The following is a 20,164-nucleotide window of genomic DNA, read 5'->3' as shown; positions in this document are numbered from 1 at the left end:
GACTGCCGGGAAATAGATCTCCCAGCAGATACAGATCTCCCGGCAATACCACTGCCAGGAAGCGATGTTTTCCCAGCAGATAGAAGTATATGCCAGTAAACTAATTGCCGGCAGTTACAATAGTGCCCCGGCAGATAGTCTGCCCTTGACTTTTACTTACCCCGGTAGTTTTCCTAATCCTGGTAGCATACGGTAGCATATATAGTTCTTTTTATTTCTATTCATACAGGAATTGACTCAATATTCAGTACCGGATCTCAAACACATAATGACTCAAAACATCAGTATTTCAACATTCAAAGATCCATTTGGTAGCATCCAACTACATCGGTAAACAGAATTTACATAAGACAATAAGATTTCTTTTGTTCAAACTAAGATAAACAAATGGTTTGAGCTTGACGCACAGCTACAGCCATGTTCAGGAAGACAAATTGCTCGTTCGCAGCCGTTTGTTGGATGGCTTTATTAGATGTCTTGTGAATAACTGACTCGCCACCATCCTGTGAAACTGCATCCTTCAAAGAGGGCCACATGTCTCTCGCAGAAGAGTCACCAAACTTGCAATGTTTTGAAGATCACAGCTTAACCTCGCCCCACATGATTCTGTTGTTGCTATGAATACAAGAAACATCATGTAGGCATCCTAGTTGACTGGTCCAACTACTATCATGTAGTAGAAGTTCTGTAGCATTCTAACAATCTCCTCCTCGTGACAAAACTTACAAGCTTGGCAAGCTCGTGACAAACTACAGGTGTACCTTTTGTAGAATATATTTCAGACTTTCAGTGTGTGTATATATCTATAGCAATATTACTACCGATGATTATAAATGACACACTTTGACACTTCCAAGTACAATTCTGGATATGTAGTAAATACTAAGCAGTAAAATGCAAGGTCAAATAATTTGTACACATGAGATGCTTCCTTTTTCCCCAAAACTGCATGGCAAGCATAGCATGTTTATACTTAGGAACTCACTCGGGTAAGACAGTAAATTAGTGTTTATCTATGAGATGCAGTTTAGCGGTTCATTTCTCTAATTACCCAGAAATAAGTTTTCAAGCCATCATCATAACAATCTGCAAGATACTACACTTATCTATAGAGTATAACGCCCGACAAAGTGAGTACACGTAGCATTTTTTTCAGAGGGAGTAAAAGTAGCATTGCTTTGATTCTAAGTAATCATTGACAACTTTCAAAATCCAAAAGGCACAACTTACAGAAATAAAGAAGTAAAATGTATGAGTTGCTAGAGTTTAGCACCTTCATTCCAATATGCAAGTACAGCCGATGAAAAATTTAGAAGTACATGTAAACTGGTATAGCATTGATTAAACAAACTACACCAGATCCTTCTAGCACGTGGGTCAAACAATTGATATGCGTCCAAATTCTGGATCACACATTAGCACAAAATCTCGCGAAAGATAAAAAAATCTGGATTATCTACTAGATCCATATGGTACCTCGTTTCAGTGATGGAACTACCAACACAGGTTTGCTGATCTGACTACTCAATACTGTCGGCATCTTTTGGTTCCTAGTTGCTCACCCCGTGTCGCTCGCATAGGCAACACCAGTGCGCACAACCCTAGCCACCGCAGGACCTCGGCATCTTTCTCTTTTTCTTTGGTAGCTTGCCTGCGTTCAATCCATTGAATACACACTATTAGAAGAGCCTTGATCTCTGTCTGCTCTCGGCTTAGTACCAGAATCATGCAACTTCAGTCCATAGATAAGCCATTGTTTAGTTTTTGTATGTTGTGCATTTAGCGAACAAGAAACTGGATGCTCACTGGATTGTGCGCTCAGTTTTTTGAAAGACCAGTCATTACGAACCAAACTTGAAAACTATGAACCAGTTATAATGAAAAGGGCAACACCGATACAAACAACAGGCTGCACTGTTTCAGTCTGATACAAATTCAGATAATTTTAAAGTGTACGCTTAGTTTCTTTCAAGCTGTACCAATTTAGATGCATATAAGGATTATTTACTGAAAGGATTTAGGTCAAATATAAAGGGCTTTCTGCAGAATGGCCTGAACAAGAACTTGTCATAAAGCAAACAACGAGTCTAGCATCATCTAAGCAGAGTATGGGCAACAATGTCATCTATAATCCAATAAAGTATTCAAAATGTACCATTTGGTAAAAAAATCATTGGAGAGGCACATAGATTTCTCGTTGTACACAAAATTGTCTACATGCTCTACATTTTGGCAAAGAACGTATTCCAATGCAGTACTTATCACAAGAACTCGCATAAAAATAGTTTAGCATGCACTGAATTAATCAAGTGAACATGAAGAGAATTAAGATATCGAGGTTAGCCGCAAAATTTCAACACCATAGCAGGGCCCATTACACGATTACTAGGGATGAATGATAGAAATAGCAAAGAAATCTCATCGTCGGTTGAGAAGGAGAGGAGGCAGGGCTGATCAGGCGGTGAAGCAGAGGACGTAGGCGGTGCAGTTTTGGGCGAGGATGTAGACGAGGTGCTACCCAGGGCAGACGACGTAGTCAAAGCAGCACTGCTTGGTGGAGAGGATGAGGAGGAGGCGCGCTTCTCAAAGGAGACAAAGACCAATTACATAATTTAACATACAAATTGAGGGACCAAATCAATGGTACAACCATGATAAATGAAAGAATTTAAGCAACATGGATCCTCGGATAATCACATTCATATCCTGAAGCTATACGTGCACCGGGCGTGAGTGGGCATGGCACATTAGTTCTTGTTCACATCACATCTAAGCAGTAATACTAATACCTAAACTATGGAAGAAATCAAGAAATTAGAATAGAGGGCTTAGAACTCTGCACATGATACAGTATCATCCAAGCTATATGCCACATTTTGAGATACCCAAACAATTGCCCTAGAACTGTAAACTGTTCACAAATCTTCTCGAAATAAAACTCACAATCGTTACAATTTTCTGTAGTGACTTCCAGAGCACAACCAGTGCAGTACATATCCAAACAAAAAGTTTGCCCAATGTATGACCGAGATAGGAAGTGTAACTATGGCCTAGCTAGCTTACAAAATCTGCATTCATGTTATTAAAGGTACTAGCCACTTGTAATTTATTGACTATGGAAAATAAAATTTAGAGGCAGAGCGTGCCACTTTGCTTTTCTTGATCTAGCTTTAACTGAAAAGGCTGTAGCTTGTAATAACACTGACTTGCTCATAAAAGTACAGAGCAATCTGCATCACATAAATCCTAAGATGCAAGTAATAGACTGAATGCTGAAACGCCTACACATGTGGTTATGATCTACTTTCAGTACCTCACTTTCTATCCGATGATTCAATTAAACCTCATTCATATTGGAGTCTACTATCTTTGCCTTATTTCTTTAAACTCTATTGTAAGTAGTTTTTATCTAATGATTCAAGAAATTATCAAAAACTATAGCCCTTGTTCTGTCCACAGATCACACATCACAGAATACACACCTGAGACTAATAAAACTCATAGGACAAAGAGAAATCTCACGGGTTGGGGTGAGGAAGTAGAGGAGACCGGGATGTAGTCGACGCGGCACTGCTCGTGTGAAAGAACGCAGAAGCGGCATCTGCTCGGGGGAGAGGATGTAGTCGGCGCTCTTGGGGGAGAGGACGAAGACGTGGCGGGACGGAGCTTCTGGAAACAGCGACGCTGCCCGTGCCAGGAGCTCCTGGAAGCAGCGACGCTTCTCGGGCTGGATCTCCTGGAAGCGACGGCGCTGCTCGATGGAGGATCTCCAGGGAGCGGCGGGGCTGGTGGCGAATGGTCGTCGGGGCGGCGGAGGGTGCTCGGGGGAGTGGTCTGGGATGGATGGCACTAGGGCGGCGTGGTCAGGGAGGGAGGTGGCACTCAGGTGTGGCGGAGGGTAGGCGGTCGGCAGCTGCGGAGGGTAGGCGGTCGGCAGCTGCGGAGGGTAGGCGGCGGCGGGGGGGAAGGGTGCTCGAGGAGGAGGCTAGGTCAGGCGGCTGATTTGGGGATTTTGGTGTGAGTCAAAGACTGGGGATTTTTGTTTAGGAGTATATTTGGAGCGTAAACTTTTGCCCCTCGCGCGCTCTCCCACGTTAGTATTGATAGTTTTTGTTTGGCCCCACATCTAGTCCCCGGCAGTTAATATGTCATTGTTTAGTTGTGATGACAGATATTATGCCCTTAAAAGTGGGCATTGTTGTCGGCAGTGTGCATGCCCTTATTGTCTTACTTCTGCCGGCAGTTTATACATCGTTGGGTACTTCTGCCGGCAGTTAATAGATTCCCGGCAGATAATTTTCCCTTATGATGCTATTTCTCCCGGCAGTTAATTGCCCCAAATCAAAGGTTGTAGTGTAGTGTAATGACGCCTTGCAACCGTACACTCTGGTACGGCTAATACACCAGGGGCTTACGTACCCCACAATGCGGTGTGAAAAGTCCGAACACTTTCACAAGTGCGGCACCCCGAACTTATAGCATTATATGCATCATCTCCGAATCATGTCTTTGGTCAAATGTTGGGTTTGCCCGGCTCCTATGTTTTGGTACCTTACGTTCCGCTCCATCGGCTAAGCTAGCGCTAGGAGAACTACTGCGATTGTGCCCCGGTTTTGCCGGGCTGAGCACCTCAGTAGAGAAAGCTAAAACTGACTGTCATGATAAGGCGAGAGACTGGTCGCTGTTCGGCGAGGTTTTTCGAGTCCCCAAAGACTTATGCCGCTTAGGGCGAAGGGCCGACCCTGTCCGGCTTACAGGCGTGTATCGCGCCCCGTATTCGGCCTTCCAAATACCAGGGGCTTCGCCAAAATTTAAAATTATAGAATTCTATGGCTAAGTGAGAGTGATAAAGCATTATTAGTCCGGTTGCCTTGTTCGTTGTGCTGAGCACCTCCCTCGAAGGACCCAAATATGGGAACAAGAGTGCTCAGGTTTATCCCGAACACCCCAGCACTCGTGGCATGGGGGCAGAAGCCGAGGACTAGCCATCTATCAAATTGGATAAACGGCCAAACAGAAGGTAATATTTTAAATTCAAACAAGCGTTGCATAGCGCATATGAAACAAGTTTTCATAAATACAGGATAAAATGAGAAAGTTTACTCAAATATTACATCTTTCGAACACTCGTCCGCGATAAGATGGGCACCCGGCAGAACACCCTCGTAGTACATCTCGGGGTGGCGGTGCTCCTTGCCCTCTGGCGGCCCATCCTTAATCAGCTTCACGGCGTCTAGCTTGACCCACTGCAATTTCACACGGGCGAAAGCCCGGCGTGCACCTTCAATGCAGACGGATCGCTTGACGACCTCCAGCCGCGGGCAGGCATCCACAAGCCGCCTCACCAGGCTGAAGAAGCTGTTCGGAAGGGCGTCGCCAGGCCATAGCCGGACTATGAAGCTCTTCATGGCCTGATCGGCCGCCTTATGTAGCTCGACCATCTACTTCAGTTGGTCGCTCATTGGCAACGGATGTTCGGCCTCCGCATACTGAGACCAGGACAGCTTCTTCGTCGAGCTTCCGTCCTCGGCCTGGTAAAATTGTGCGGTATCGGACACACTGCGGGGAAAATCTGCGAATGCTCGTGAAGAGCTCTGGATCCGGGTAAGTAATCGGTAATTTTACTTTTACATGCTTGCTTTGCATATAAAAAGCCTTACCCGCCGCTATCTTCCTCATCGTGTCGACCTCTTGGAGGGCCTTCTGGGCCTCGGCCTTGGCACTCTTTGTGCTCTCAAGGGCCGCGGCAAGCTCGGACTCTCGCGTCTTCGAGTCAAGCTCCAACGCCTCATGCTTCGTCACGAGAGCCTGAAGCTCTTGCTGCACCTCACCCACCCGAGCCTCGTGCTTTTCTCGCTCGGTGCGCTCCTGGGCCGCTTTATCTTCGGCCTGGGTTAGCGCTTGCTTCAGGGTCGCCACCTCGGTCGTGGCCCCTGGCAAACATACAATGATCCTGTCATTTTGCAATCGCGTCCTTTTTTATATATACACATCTATGGACAGGGTATTACTTACCCTTGTTCTCCTCGAGCTGCCTCTTGGCAAGGCCGAGCTCTTTTTGGGACCCCTCGAGGGCCTGCTTCAGTACGGCGACCTCCGCAGTCAGTGCGGCGGACGCCAGCAGCAACGCCTGCATATGCATATTGACATAGTTATATTAGACTCCTGCGATATTATTTGATCCTCTGTTCGGCTTTTCTTTGTGAACACCGAACAAAGCATCAGGGGCTACTATCTATGCGGTAATATTTCTACTACATTTTAAAACACTTACCTCGAAGCCTGTTAGAAGGCTGGCACAGGCTTCAGTCAATCCGCTCTTGGCGGACTGAACCTTCTAGATCACCGCACTCATGATAGTGCGGTGCTCCTCATCGATGGAAGCGCTGCGAAGTGCTTCCAGCAGATTGTCCGGTGCCTTTGGATGGACAGAGGTCAACGGCACAGGCGTCTCGCCCCTCTTAGAAGGAGGTCGCCTGCCCGAGCCCGAAACCGCTGGAGGGTCCGCCGCGGTGTTCGGCTGAGGGCCAAACTCGGAGCTCTCAGGGGCCCCGTCCCCTCGGCTCCCGGAGTCCGGAAGGTCGCCTCGAGGCACCTCCGGGGCTGTCTCCCCTCGATCCGGTGCCACTTGAGACAACACCTCGACATCGTCGGCAGGATGAGAGGAGGTGGCGATCGGGACTGGATCGCTATCCATGTCCGACATGCCCAAGGAGCCTTCCGATGATACATCGAGGCTGGCTCGTGGCGGCCTGCATAATTGCGTTCGACATTAGAGAAAGCAGTGCGACAAAGGAATCCTATGAGTTATTCTGGTATCCGAATACTTACGATCTCCCCGGGGGCTTGACCCTGGGGAACCACTCGTCTTTGCCTTCGTCGGCGGCGGTGGAACCGTCCGGAAGGAGAGTCCTTCCCTTCTTGGACCCTCTGGCCTCCCCGGTTGGGGTGGCCTTCCTTTTTTTCTCTCCCGCAGTCGGTGGGGGAGCATCTTCTTCTTCGTCTTCCTCGTCTTCGGGGGAAGAGTGCGCCGCAGAGTCATCGGATAGTGAGTCCGACGACACCTGGCGTCGGGAACTCTTCCGAGTTCCCTTGGCCTTCTTGGTCTTCTCCGGCACCGTATAAGTGGCCGGAGTCAACATCTTAGTCAGAAGATCGTCTGCGGGGCCTTCGGCCAAAGGAGTCGGACAGTCGATTTGTCCGGCCATTTTCTGCCAGTCCTGTCAAAGGTACGGGAGTTTAGATCCCGCACAGAGTCAATCTATATATACTTAAGTATCATGTGAAAGCTAAAGTAGCTTACCTCACTGGCTTGGCGCTTCGCGCTGAATCCGCGATCGGAACTCGGGGGCCGCTGCCCATGCAGGGTCGCGCTGCTCGGTGATATAGAACCACCCTGATTGCCAACCCTTTATGGTTTCCACAAAGGAGCCCTCGAGCCATGTTACGTTGGGCATCTTGCCCACCATGGCGCCTCTGCACTCCGCCTGGCGGCCGCCCACTACCTTCGGCTTGACATTGGTCTTCAGCCATAAGCCAAAGTGGGGCCTGATGCAGAGGAAGGCCTCGCCCACGATGATAAACGCCGAGATGTTGAGGATGAAGTTAGGGGCCAGGTCGTGGAAATCCAGTGATAAAACATGAGCCCCCAGACGAAGGGATGGAGAGGGAATCCCAGTCCACGGAGGAAATGGGTGAGGAATACTACCCTCTCATGAGGCCTGGGGTGGGGATGAGCTGCCCCTCATCTGGGAGCCGGTGCGCGATGTCGTGGGGCAGGTATCCGGCTCTCCTCAGTTTCTTGATGTCTCCCTCCATGACGGAGGAGACCATCCACTTGCCTCCCGCTCCGGACATGATTGGAGAAGGTTGAGGTGGGAAGTGCGGACTTGGGCGCTAGAGCTCGAGTGTGCAAAAATGGATGAGCAAAGGAGGAAGAAGGCGTGGATAGAAAGGTGAATCCTTATCCCTTTATATGGACGGACGAAGCTAAGCGTCCCCACTTGCCGGGTAAAACTCGCTTATCCCCCAAGCGCCGCAATTGATGGCGTGGTTGGGTTACCCACGCCCATATTGATGAGAATCCCGTAATCAGGGGACACGATCTCTGCTTTAACAAGACGTGTCAAAAATCTGCCTCGCGTTATGTGCGGGGCTGGTTAAGAGAAACGGTTCGAATAATCACTGGGCCATGACGTAACGTCATGCTGCCAAAACAAGCCAGCAAATTAGATCTGCGAAAATATTATTCTCTCTACGGTGCAATGTGGAACTTATTTTGCAGGGTCGGACACTATCCTCGTATTCAAATTCTTCTGTGATGTATTTGGAGAAGGAACCCGCCTTGCAATGCCGAAGACAATACTGCGCGCCGGACTCATCGTCATTGAAGCCTGGTTCAGGGGCTACTGAGGGAGTCCTGGATTAGGGGGTCTCTGGACAGCCGGACTATCTCCATTGGCCGGACTGTTAGACTATGAAGATACAAGATTGAAGACTTCGTCTCGTGTCCGGATGGGACTCTACATGGCGTGGAAGGCAAGCTAGGCAATACGGATATGGATATCTCCTCCTTTGTAACCGACCTTGTGTAACCCTAACCCTCTCTGGTGTCTATATAAACCGAAGGGTTTTAGTCCGTAGGACAACAACCATAACATACAATCATACCATAGGCTAGCTTCTAGGGTTTAGCCTCTCTGATCTTGTGGTAGATCTACTCTTGTACTACCCATATCATCAATATTAATCAAGCAGGACGTAGGGTTTTACCTCCATCAAGAGGGCCCGAACCTGGGTAAAACATCGTGTCCCCTGCCTCCTGTTACCATCCGGCCTAGACGCCCAGTTCGGGACCCCCTACCCGAGATCCGCCGGTTTCGACACCGACAGAGACGAACGCAGAGTTCGACGCTAGGCATAAAATCGTCATAGTCTGGCCGCATTCCAGGGGTTCGGCTCCAGGTGATTGTCTGACGCATCACGCAGGCGGTACACTCCTCTGGTGAGAACTTCGTCAATGATTAATGGACCCTCCCACTTGCGCTTGAGTTTGTCCTTTTTCTTCTCCAGCAGGTGTAGAATGAGTTCACCAACGTTATAAGTCTTGGCTCGCACTTCTCTGCTTTGATACCTGCGAGCTTGTTGTTGATAAAATGTGGAACGGGCTTTTGCGATGTCGCACTCCTCCTCCAAGGCATCTAGGCTGTCCTGCCAATCAAGCTCAGCTTTTTTCTCGTCGTACATGCGCACTCGAGGTGAGTCATGAATAATATCGCAGGGTAACACTGCTTCTGCACCGTACACCATGAAGAAAGGTGTATATCCAGTAGTGCGGTTGGGCGTGGTCCGCAGCCCCCAGAGTACGGAGTTAAGTTCCTCCACCCAGTGCTTGTCTGATTATTTCAAAGACCGCACTAGTCTAGGTTTGATGCCGCTCATAATAAAACCATTAGCCCGTTCGACTTGACTGTTTGTCTGCGGGTGATAGACCGAGGCGTAATCGAGTTTAATACCTAGATTAGCACACCAAGTTTTCACTTCATTTGCTGTGAAATTAGAGCCATTATTGGTTATGATGCTGTGTGGGACACCATAACGGTGTACCACGCCAGATATGAAATCTATTACCGGCCCCGTTGAGGTCTCCGGACAGCCGGACTATATCATTTGGCCGGACTGTTGGACTATGAAGATACAAGATTAGAGACTTTGTCCCGTGTCCAGATGGGACTCTACTTGGCGTGGAAGGCAAGCTAGGCAATATGGATATGTATATCTCCTCCTTTGTAACTGACCTTGTGTAACCCTAGCCCCCTCCGGTGTCTATATAAACCGGAGGGTTTTAGTCCGTAGGACAACATACAATCATACCATAGGCTAGCTTCTAGGGTTTAGCCTCTCTGATCTTGTAATACTCATATCATCAAGAATAATCAAGCAGGACGTAGGGTTTTACCTCCATCAAGAGGGCCCGAAACTGGGTAAACATCGTGTCCCCTGTCTCCTGTTACCATCCTCCTTAGACACACACTTCAGGACCCCCTACCCGAGATCCGCCGGTTTTGACACCAACATTGGTGCTTTCATTGAGAGTTCCACTATGTCGTCACCATAAGGCTTGATGGCTCCTTCGATCATTGCTAGCGATGCGGTCCAGGGTGAGGCTTTCCTCCCCAGACAGATCTTCGTATTCGGCGTCTTCGCACTGCGGGCCAATTCGCTTGGCCATCTGGAGTAGATCGAAAGCTATGCCCCTGGCCATCAGGTCAGATTTGGAAACCTGAACTACACGGCCGATATCCGCGGAGACTTGATCTTCGACGGATTCGAGCCCATGCCGGACGCGCCGCGCAGTCACGACGAGCAAGACGTAACTCTGTCGTCGGACAGTGTTCGGGAGATCGCATCCATAGCTACTCCGGCCTTTAATCCGGAGCAAGTCGCGCCATCCGAAAGCGGAGGGATGGACCCCGCCATGGAGGCCGCACTCTCAGCGGCGATAAAGCCAGATACTGACTTCACCCCTTACGAGAGCCGTGTCGCCAAACAACTGGATTTATTCCCGTCCGCGGACTCCGAGCCGCCTACATCCGTGCATGTCAAATCCGAGGGGGCGCCGGTCATGGAGTTCACCTCCGCGGATATCTTTCACCACTCACCTTTTGGAGATGTGCTAAATTCATTAAGGTCTCTCTTCCTGTTAGGAGAACCCTGGCCGAACTATGTCCGCTAGAATGGGACGCGGACGACGAAGAAATTCGCTGCCCACCCATTTAGTAGCCACTGTCGATGACTTAACCAACATGCTCGACTTCGACTCCGAAGACACCAACGGTATGGACGACGATGCAGGAGACGAACCGGAACCACCGCCTACAGGGCGCTGGACCGCTACTTCATCACATGACGTATACATGGTGGATGCACCCAGAGAGGGCAATGGCGAAGAGACAACGGATGAGGCACCATCCAAGCAACCCAAGCGCCGACGTCAGCAGCGCCGCTCTAAGTCCCACCATAGCAAAAACAGCGATAATAATAGTCCACCCGACTCTGGAAGAAACGACAACTGCACCACCCTGGTGGCAGAACACGATCAAGATGCAAACTGCAAACATAGTACGGATCCGATGTCCGAACACGATGACACCAAAGACAAGCCTCATCAATCCCCGTCTAGGGAAGAAAACAGTCCAGACGAAAGATGCACGCATCATCCCGGAAACACACTTGGAGCAAGAGAACCTCCGCAAAAGGCTTATTGCCACAGCGAGGAGCCTGAAGAAACAAAAGCAAAGGCTCAAGGTCGCACAAGACACGCTCAACAGCAAGTGGAACAAAGTAACAAAGTATGGTGGAAGCTACCATAAACATAGCTATCCAAAGCGCAAGCTATTACCGGAATTCAACGATGAGGCCTCAGAGCCCACACAGCCGAAGAATGAGACAGCCAACCGGCCGGATCCACCACCTTGTGAGCGCGATAGAGCGTCTAACAAAGTCACGCATAAGTCAACACACGATCTACGTGAGAACTTGTGTCAAAAATCCGGCGCGACCAGATCTATCTATGGATCTAGGAAGCGCGCTACGGTACACAACCAATACCAAATACTACAACCGTCCGAACATCATGGCGCATCCCAATATAGGGGTGCCGCACACCCCTTATGTTTCACTGATGAGGTGCTGGATCACGAATTCCCAGAGGGATTCAAACCGGTGAACATAGAGGCATACGACGGAACCACGGACCCTGGAGTCTGGAGGACTTCATCCTCCATTTTCATATGGCTCGTGGACACGATCTCCATGCCATTAAATACTTGCCCCTCAAAAGCTTAAAGGGCCAGCTAGGCACTGGCTGAAAAGCCTCCCTGAAAACTCAATTGGAAGTTGGGAGGTGCTCGAGGACGCTTTCCGGGCCAATTTTCAAGGGACTTATGTCCGACCTCCGGAGGCAGACGATTTAAGTCATATAATCCAACAGTCCGGAGAGTCTGCCCGAAAGCTTTGGAACAGGTTCCTCACCAAGAATAACCGAATAGTCGACTGTCCGGACGCCGAAGCATTAGCAGCTTTTAAACACAGCGTTTGAGACGAATGGCTCGCCAGACACCTTGGTCAAGAAAACCCGAGAACAATGGCAGCCCTAACAAGCCTCATGACCTGCTTTTGTACAAGCGAGGATAGCTGGTTGGCCCGAAGCAGCACCAGCGACCCAAGCACATCCGAAGTCAGGGATGGCAATGGTAAACCACGACGCAACAAAAACAAGCGTCGAAATAAAGAAGGTAGCCTAGATAACACGGCGGTAAACGCCGGATTCAGGGGCTCCTGACCAGGTCAGCGGAAAAAGCCTTTCAAAGGCAGCAGAGAAGGACAATCTAGCCTAAACAAAATTCTTGACAAACTCTGTCAGATTCACGGCACCCCAGACAAACCTGCAAATCATACCCACAGAGAATGTTGGGTCTTCAAGCAGGCTGGTAAGCTAAACGCCGAACACAAAGGGGAAGAGATACCAAGCGAAGACGAGGATGAACCTCGTCAGCAAAGTGCCGGAGGACAGAAAAAGTTCCCACCAGAGGTTAAAACAGTAAACGTGATCCATGTGACAAAGAGGAGAAGCAATCACGCACTCCTATGCACACGCGCCATAGAGCCCGTCACCCCTAGGTCCAACCCCTGGTTGGCCTGCCCGATCACTTTTGATCGTAGGGATCACGATACACATATCTGGCGTGAAGGACTGACGGCCTTGGTGTTAGACCCAATAATAGATGGGTACCATTTCACAAGGGTCCTCATGGACGGCGGTAGTGATCTAAATCTGATATATCAGGACACAGTCCGCAAAATGGGGATAGACCCGACACAAATAAGCCACAGTAATACTACCTTCAAGGGAGTAATACCAGGCCAAGAGGCCCACTGCACGGGATCTCTACTACTAGAGGTGGTATTCGGTTCTCCCGATAACTTCCGAAGTGAAACGTTAACTTTTCACATCGCTCCATTCCGAAGTGATTTTCAAGCACTACTCGGAAGGGCGGATTTCGCTCATTTTAACGCAATACCGCATTATGCTTTTCTCAAGCTCAAGATGCCCGGTCCACGAGGCGTCATCACAGTTAGCGGAAATACCAACCGTTCTTCACATATGGAAGAGGACGCGACAGCTCTAACAGCCGCACACTAGACGGCCTCACCAACCTGAAAAAATGGCAGGTCGTCAAAACCACGGACATGGTTAGACGAGTCCAGCGTTCCATCATACATGCATGAGATTGGTTTTCGAACCCTCATAAAATGATACTAGGGGCTTCCCGCGTGTAATCACGGCCAGCCCGGCTCAACTAGGCTTCTCTGGAATTTTGATAATTCATTCTTCTTTTTGGCACGACAACTTTCACCTAAGTTCTTTCCTTTTGCAGATGACAATCGTGATACACCCGTCCAGGACACGGCACAACGGAGACATAGGCGCAGGCGTGCAGCAGGGACCCGCCTAATGGTTTCTTTTTAGATTAAGACCATGCCTAAACCTTTTTTACTGTCTCTTGTTGCTCACATCCTCCGGATACTCCACACAACCGAGAAGGATGCCGGCGTTATTGGCATGTGGCCACGCCAGGATTTTGCACGTACCTGGACACATGGGGTTTCTTATAAAGGGCATTGTTTAGCCCGGTATATGTTATAAACACCAAACACCTTAGGGAGTGTTCGGGGTCGCGAGTTTGGCCCTATATGCATCAGCTCCGAATCATGTCTTTGGTCAAATGTTGGGTTTGTCCGGCTCCCACGTTTTGGTACCTTACGTTCCATTATATCGGCTAAGGTAGCACTGGGAGAACTACTGTGATTGTTCCCTGGTTCATCTGGATGAGCACCTCAGTAGAGAAAGCCAAAAATTGGCTGTCATGATATAGCGAGAGACTGTTCAACCACTCGATGACTGATCGAAATCTTTGGGATTCCTCCGCATTAACGAAGGGCCGTTTCCCGGTCATGTACGTACGCGCCACGTATTCGGACGAGCGCAGAAGTACCAGGGGCTATATAGTAGCCCCATTGTCAAACTCCTATGGCTAAGTGAGAGTGTTAAAGCAATATAGTCCGATTGCCTCGTTCGCTACGCTATCACCTCCTTAACGGACCAATACGTTGGATCAAGTGTGGATATTCATCTTTTGCGAACACCCCCGCATTATATGCGTGGGGGCGGAAGCCTACGACTGCAAACTTTCAGGTTATATACATATATACATAAACGGCCGCACAGGAGGCATCATAGTACTTTCGGGCAAAAGTATAAATACATCCTTGATTAATTCAGTAAAACATTGTTGGTACAATGGGATTACATGTCACTAGAAAATAATATTCTTCGAGCACTGAGCCTCTATCGAACGAGCGCCTTCAAGGACTTCTTCAAAGTAGTGCTTGGGAGCCACTCAGCCTATGGTCGAACCCTGTGCCGCAACAGTGGTGGCCTCCATCTCCGCCCAGTATGTCTTGACACGGGCAAGGGCCATTCGCGCACCTTCTATGCATGCCGATCTCTTTACAACATCAATGCGTGGCACAATACCAAGGAATTGTTGCACTAAGCTAAAGTGGCTATTCGGCCTTGGCCCTCCTGGCTACAGGTTATCCACAACGGACCTCATGGCAAGTCCAGAGAACCTATGGAGCTCGGCCCACTCGGCCAATCTCTCATTCAACAGCAGCGGATGGACTGGAGCGTGAAACTGTGACCAGAACAACTTTTCCACTTCGGGACCTTTCTGATCCTTGAAGTACTCGGCCGCATCAGCAGCACTTGCAGCCAAATCCATGTACGCGTCCACAGAACTCCATAGCCGGTCCAGGGGAGCATACTTCGGATCTCCGAACTTAGTCCGCAACAAGAAGGGCTTCCCAGACACGATATCTGCAGCTTGATTCAGCTCCTCCTTCGTCGCTCTAATTTTGGAGCGGGCTTCCTTGGCAGCCACCCGGGCCTTCTCCAGGTCTGTCGCCTTCGCCCAGTTTTCTTCTTGAAGAAGCTGGTAGCGGTCAGCAACATTTTTTAACTCTACAACCATCTTGGCTATTTTTTCTTGCTCTCGCAATGCGCGGCCTATTCGGCCCTTAACTCTTCGGCCGCCTTTAAAGTGGCTGCATTGCTACTCCTTGCTTGCTCCTTGGCTCGGGCAAGCTCCGCCCAAAGGGTCTCCATGGTGGCCGCTCCATCTGCAGTCACAACATATTAAAGATACTAGCATCATGTTGCTCTTATTATGTGACGATCACCAGAAAAATCACTCACCCTGTGCCTCGTCAAGACGCTTGTTGACAAGCACGATGTCGGCATCTGCCGCATCCAGTTGCCGCTTTAGTTCGGCAAACCCATCAGTCCGGCTAGCCACCGGAGCTTCAACCACGTACACATAAAGGCGGTCTGGTTATTACCTGGGACTATGATCCTCTGTTTGCCGCCATTTTCGATGACAACCAGAGTCTCAGGGGCTACTATCTGGATGGGCATACCTAACGTATGCGATACTGTTAAAAGCATACATTATTTCACGTACCTCGAAGCCTTTCAGCAAACTCATAAACACTTCATGCAAACCGCTTTCAGCGGATGAAATCCTTTCAATTACTGTACCCATTAGCGTACGATGCGCTTCCGAGACGTCAGCTTGCCCCAGAAGATCCTTCAGCGCGTCCGACCGCACACTATACGGACCCTTGTTGTCGCTCTTCTGAGGAGCCGGATACTGGGGACACCAGGCAGCCAAAGAGTTATCCTCTGGCCCTAGGAGATCCGGAGATACCCTTCGCGATAGCACTTCAAGGTCGCCCGCTTCTTGAGCCAGGGTGTCCGGGGGAGGCGTTTCACTCTCCATCATCTCCGGAAGAAGATCCCCTAAAGATGAACTCTGTCGAGAAGGGTTGCGATCCGGACTACAATTTATAAGCATCGGTTACTGCCTTCGGAAGTAAGGTAGGATGTTTTCACTATTAAGTACTATTCGATTACTTACAGCCCGGTAGAGGGCTTATCCCCGCGTGGACATTGTGAGGCAAGAATACCCTCCGAGGCAGGACCCTCTGGCGGAGATTTCTTCTCCCGCTTGGAAACCTTAGTTTCCAGATCTTCAGAGGTAGTCCTCTTCCTTCGCCGGGGAGAGAGAATGCCAGATTCTTCCCCTTGGTTATCCTCCCTCGCGGATGTGCTTATTCCCTTGGTTGGAATAAGTAGCGAAGGAGGCCCGCTTTCGCCCTCTTTATTCCCCCCTTCATCTTCCTTTGAGGGCACTAGATAAGGTGTTGGCTCAAGCATCTTTTCCATCAATGGATTGTCCAAGCCCCTAGGAAGGGGGGCCGAACACCGGATCATCTTCGCCTTTGCTATCCAGTCCTGCTCAAAGAGCGATTCTTCAGAATGATGTCATGATAAATAAAAGGATAGGGTGTTCGGCCATGGGATTACTTACCTGGGCAGCGGGGCGGTTGTAGCTCAGGCCCACGTCCTCGGTGGTGTCCGGACACTCTATTTGGGGTCCAAAGAACGATTTGTACATCTCTTTCGTGCGTCATGCCGAGGAAATGCTGAATAGTATGCGGTCCCTCCAAGTTGAATTCCCACATGCGGAGGGGCCGGCGTTTGCAAGGCTGGACTCGACGAACCAACATAACTTGCATTACCATAACCAGACTGAAATCTCCCTTGAAGATATCTCGGATACGGCTCTGCAGTATTGGCACGTCCTTGGCTGGATACCAGCTCAGCCCCCTACTGATCTGTGACATCAGTTGTGGTGGGGGGGGGGGCGAGCGAAAGGTGGGGGCAGCTACCCATTTGGCACTTCGGGGAGCTGTGACGTAAAACCACTCCCGCTGCCACAATCCGAACACCTCTCAAAAGGAACCCTCTGGCCATGGAGCGTCAGTGATTTTGCTTATTAAAGCGCCTCGGCATGCTGCGTGCTGCCCCTCGATCATCTTCGGCTTCATATCGAAGGTCTTGAGCCTCAGGCCGAAGTGAGGAGTAATGCGGAGGAAGGCCTCACATACGACAATAAATTACGAGATGTGAAGAAGGGAATCCGGGGCCAATTCGTGAAAATCCAGCCTGTAATAGAACATAAGACCCCCAACAAAGGGATCCAGGGCGAGGCCTAGTCCTCAGAGGAAGTGGGAGACGAACACAACGCTCTCGTTGGGTTCGAGAGTAGGGACGACCTCCCCTCGGGCGGGCAGCCTATGCGAAATTTCGGCGGTTAGATATCTGGCCTCCCTCAACTTCTTGATGTCCTCCGTGACGGAGGAAAGCATCCACCAACCTTGAAGGTTGGATCCGGACATGATTGAAGGTCCGAAGCACCTGATTTGAGCTTTGGGTGTTAGAACTCGAGCCGGGGGAAGGATTCGGTTGAGCGCGGGAGGGAAAAAAGAAAAGGCTGTGTCACCTTTATAAAGAGGGTGAATATCAGGCATCCTCCTCGTGGCCGTTTGAGACTTACCTAAGATCTAGGAGTCATACCAACATGCATGGTTGGGTTACCCACGTTTGTATTGATGAGAATCCCATGATAAGGGGAACAAGAACTCTGTGACACTCCAAAATTTTAATTTGGTTTTCATCAAAAACTTTGTTGGATTTTAAAAGAGGGCATTTAAAATTTCTTTTCTAGAAATCCTTCCTCGTAAAAAAACTTCCTTTCCTTTGGCAAGGATTTTCTTTTCCCTTTCAAATTTGGTGTTGAATTTTTGGAAGCTTTTCCTTCTGGTTGTTACCCTCTCAAACTTATTTATTTTCAAAAAGAAAATAAAGAAACCCTAGGAGTTTTGGGACTTCTTTCTTTTTGAAACCACCCATGGTTTTACCATGTCTCCTATAGTAAATCTTCTCAAAACCCCTCCCTCCACCTTTGAGCAATTTAAATCCTCTGTCCCAACAAGTCCAAACAAGTTTTTGGATTTTATTTCAATTATTTTATCTCCCAAAACATTTCTGCCAATTATTTTGAGCCTAAGTGATTTTCAAAGCAAGTACCATTTTGCCTTTGAGTCTTTATCCCAAACCAACTTCCCTGGATTGTCTTTAGTACCCACAACCTAGAACCATCTTGATCCACTCTTCTTCTTTTCAAAAATTTCAAATTTCACTCACTGCAAGTTTGGACCAGATTTGCCAAATTTGGTGAAATTCATATCTACACTCCTCCAAAAATTCCACCAAAAATCATGCAGCCTACTAGAGCAATGAGAAGCCACTCCACCAAATTTCAGCTCAAGGAAAAATCCCTAGATGCCAAAAGCATTCTGTCGAACACCTGAGCTGCACTGTTCTTTGCATTTTCAGTAAAGTTCAGTAAAATTCAGTTTTACAGTGTCGTTTTCTTCAGAGTTCAGTCACAAGCTCACAGTGCGCTTGGCTCGATGCTCGCAGCCCCTCCCTCTTGTCCGGATGCTTCACACGCGTGCGTGGAGCCTTCCTGGCGTCGGTGGCGCGCTGGCCCGCCCTCGCCGGCGTCTTCTGCGGCGTCGGGACCTCCCGTGGCGGCCGACAGAAGGCACACCATGGCAGAACGCCGTTCAGCGCCGCCCAAGCCATCTGGTAGCTCCGCGTGGCCGTCTCCCTTGCCAGCGCACGCGTGCAGCACCGCCGCCGTGGCCTGGCACGCGCAGGGCGCGCTCCCTGCCGCCGACGTGCCGCACGGCCGTTCCGTTGGGACAGGCCGTAAAACCCCCTCCCGTGCTGAGCTGGACCCTGGAATGGCACCACTACTCCACCTAGGAGATGCCCAAGCTCCTAATCCCACTGCCCAACCGCAGCGCCACCGTAATCGCTCGCCGGACTTATCCTGTTCGCGGCAACCGCCTCGGGCCGGCTATATATAGCACCCCTAAGCTCCCTCTCGCCCCCGCACACCTCCACCACCTCACTGGACCCCGACCAGCAACTAGAAGAGCCTCGAGGGGCCCTTCTTCCTCGACTCCGGCCGCCTCGCTCCGCCTCGGCCTCCAGCTCGATACACTCCGGTGAGGCCACCTCTGGCGCCCAAACCTCGTCCATAGCCTTCTCTAGCACCCAGTCAGCTAACCCCCTCCTCAATTTAATCCTTGCAGCCCTCCTCGGCGAGTTCCATCAACGCCCGAACCACCGTCCGCCGGAGTTGAGGCCACCGTCGACGTGGTGCTCACCGGCGACCACCACCACCACCCATAGACGCGGAAGGGTGCAATGATCACGAAGGTACTCTCCGATCCCCCTGCCTCGCCGTGGATCGCCGCCGGCGACCACCGCGGCTCTCGGGCACCGTCGTTCTCCGCCGCCCTTTTTGAATTTTCAAACCTGATGGGTGGGACCTGCCCGTCAGCCCCTCTGTCCTTTTCTAAACGAATCATTTTCCTGAAAGCGTATTCTGCCAAATGCGTTTTCCACTCTGGGCCGGCGTATTCTCAGCCGAAGCGTTTTCTGTTTTTATAAGCTAGCCCCTGGAAACTTTCTGTTTCATTACAGATGAGTCCCTGGACAAAAACCCTTATAACTTTTAAACAGAAAGGTATTTTTGATTGATTCTTTTTCTGTTCTCTTTAAAATTTTGTCTAGTTTTTTATCAGATTTATTTGAAAAAATATTTGGAATACTTTTTGTGCACCCCTTGGTATTGACGATAGCGCATATATTTTCTTTATACCGTAGATACCGAAGGAGGTGACGGAGCCGCGAACTTCACCGAGCTAGGCTCCGACTACTCTGAACCAGGCAAGCATGTTTGAACTTTTGATATGATGAGTGTCTTGGCATGTTTTGCATTTTAGTTAGTCTCATGGCATGTTGATGAGCATACCGATGAACGTTATTTCCATGCATCGTTGAGGTAAGTGAGTTCGATGATCCATAAGTGGATGGATGCGAATATGAATGGCCATGTGTTGGCATGAGGATGGGTAAGATGGCAGTGTTGTAGCATGCCAGTCTTATGCCAGACTATGTGACTGCAGTGTCAAACCGTATCGGTCCAGTTCCTCCCATTTCCTTCCCTGTACTACCACATGTTTTCCGCAAGGAATATGGCTTAGTAAGTTGCAAACCGCTTTCCTGGTACACACCAAAAGGAGAGGCCGGGATGATGGTTCCATGGCCCTGGATTAAAGC

General features: G+C 49.6%; 1 long non-coding RNA gene across 2 annotated transcripts; it reads right to left on the bottom strand.

The window, feature by feature from the left end:
- Positions 1-269: 269 nt before the first annotated feature.
- Positions 270-4,051, bottom strand: LOC125513290. 2 transcript variants are annotated; one of them, XR_007285850.1, is made up of 2 exons: positions 1,477-4,051; positions 270-761 (listed from the first exon to the last, which is right to left on the bottom strand). It is a non-coding gene; the product is annotated as an uncharacterized LOC125513290 (long non-coding RNA). The 2 variants fall into 2 exon arrangements; XR_007285851.1 differs by having other exon boundaries at positions 270-615.
- Positions 4,052-20,164: the final 16,113 nt, after the last annotated feature.

This window comes from Triticum urartu, chromosome 6 (genome assembly GCF_003073215.2).
Source record: "Triticum urartu cultivar G1812 chromosome 6, Tu2.1, whole genome shotgun sequence".
Lineage (NCBI taxonomy): Eukaryota > Viridiplantae > Streptophyta > Magnoliopsida > Poales > Poaceae > Triticum > Triticum urartu.
Note: the sequence above shows the minus strand (reverse complement) of the source record. Positions and strands in the feature narration are given on the sequence as shown.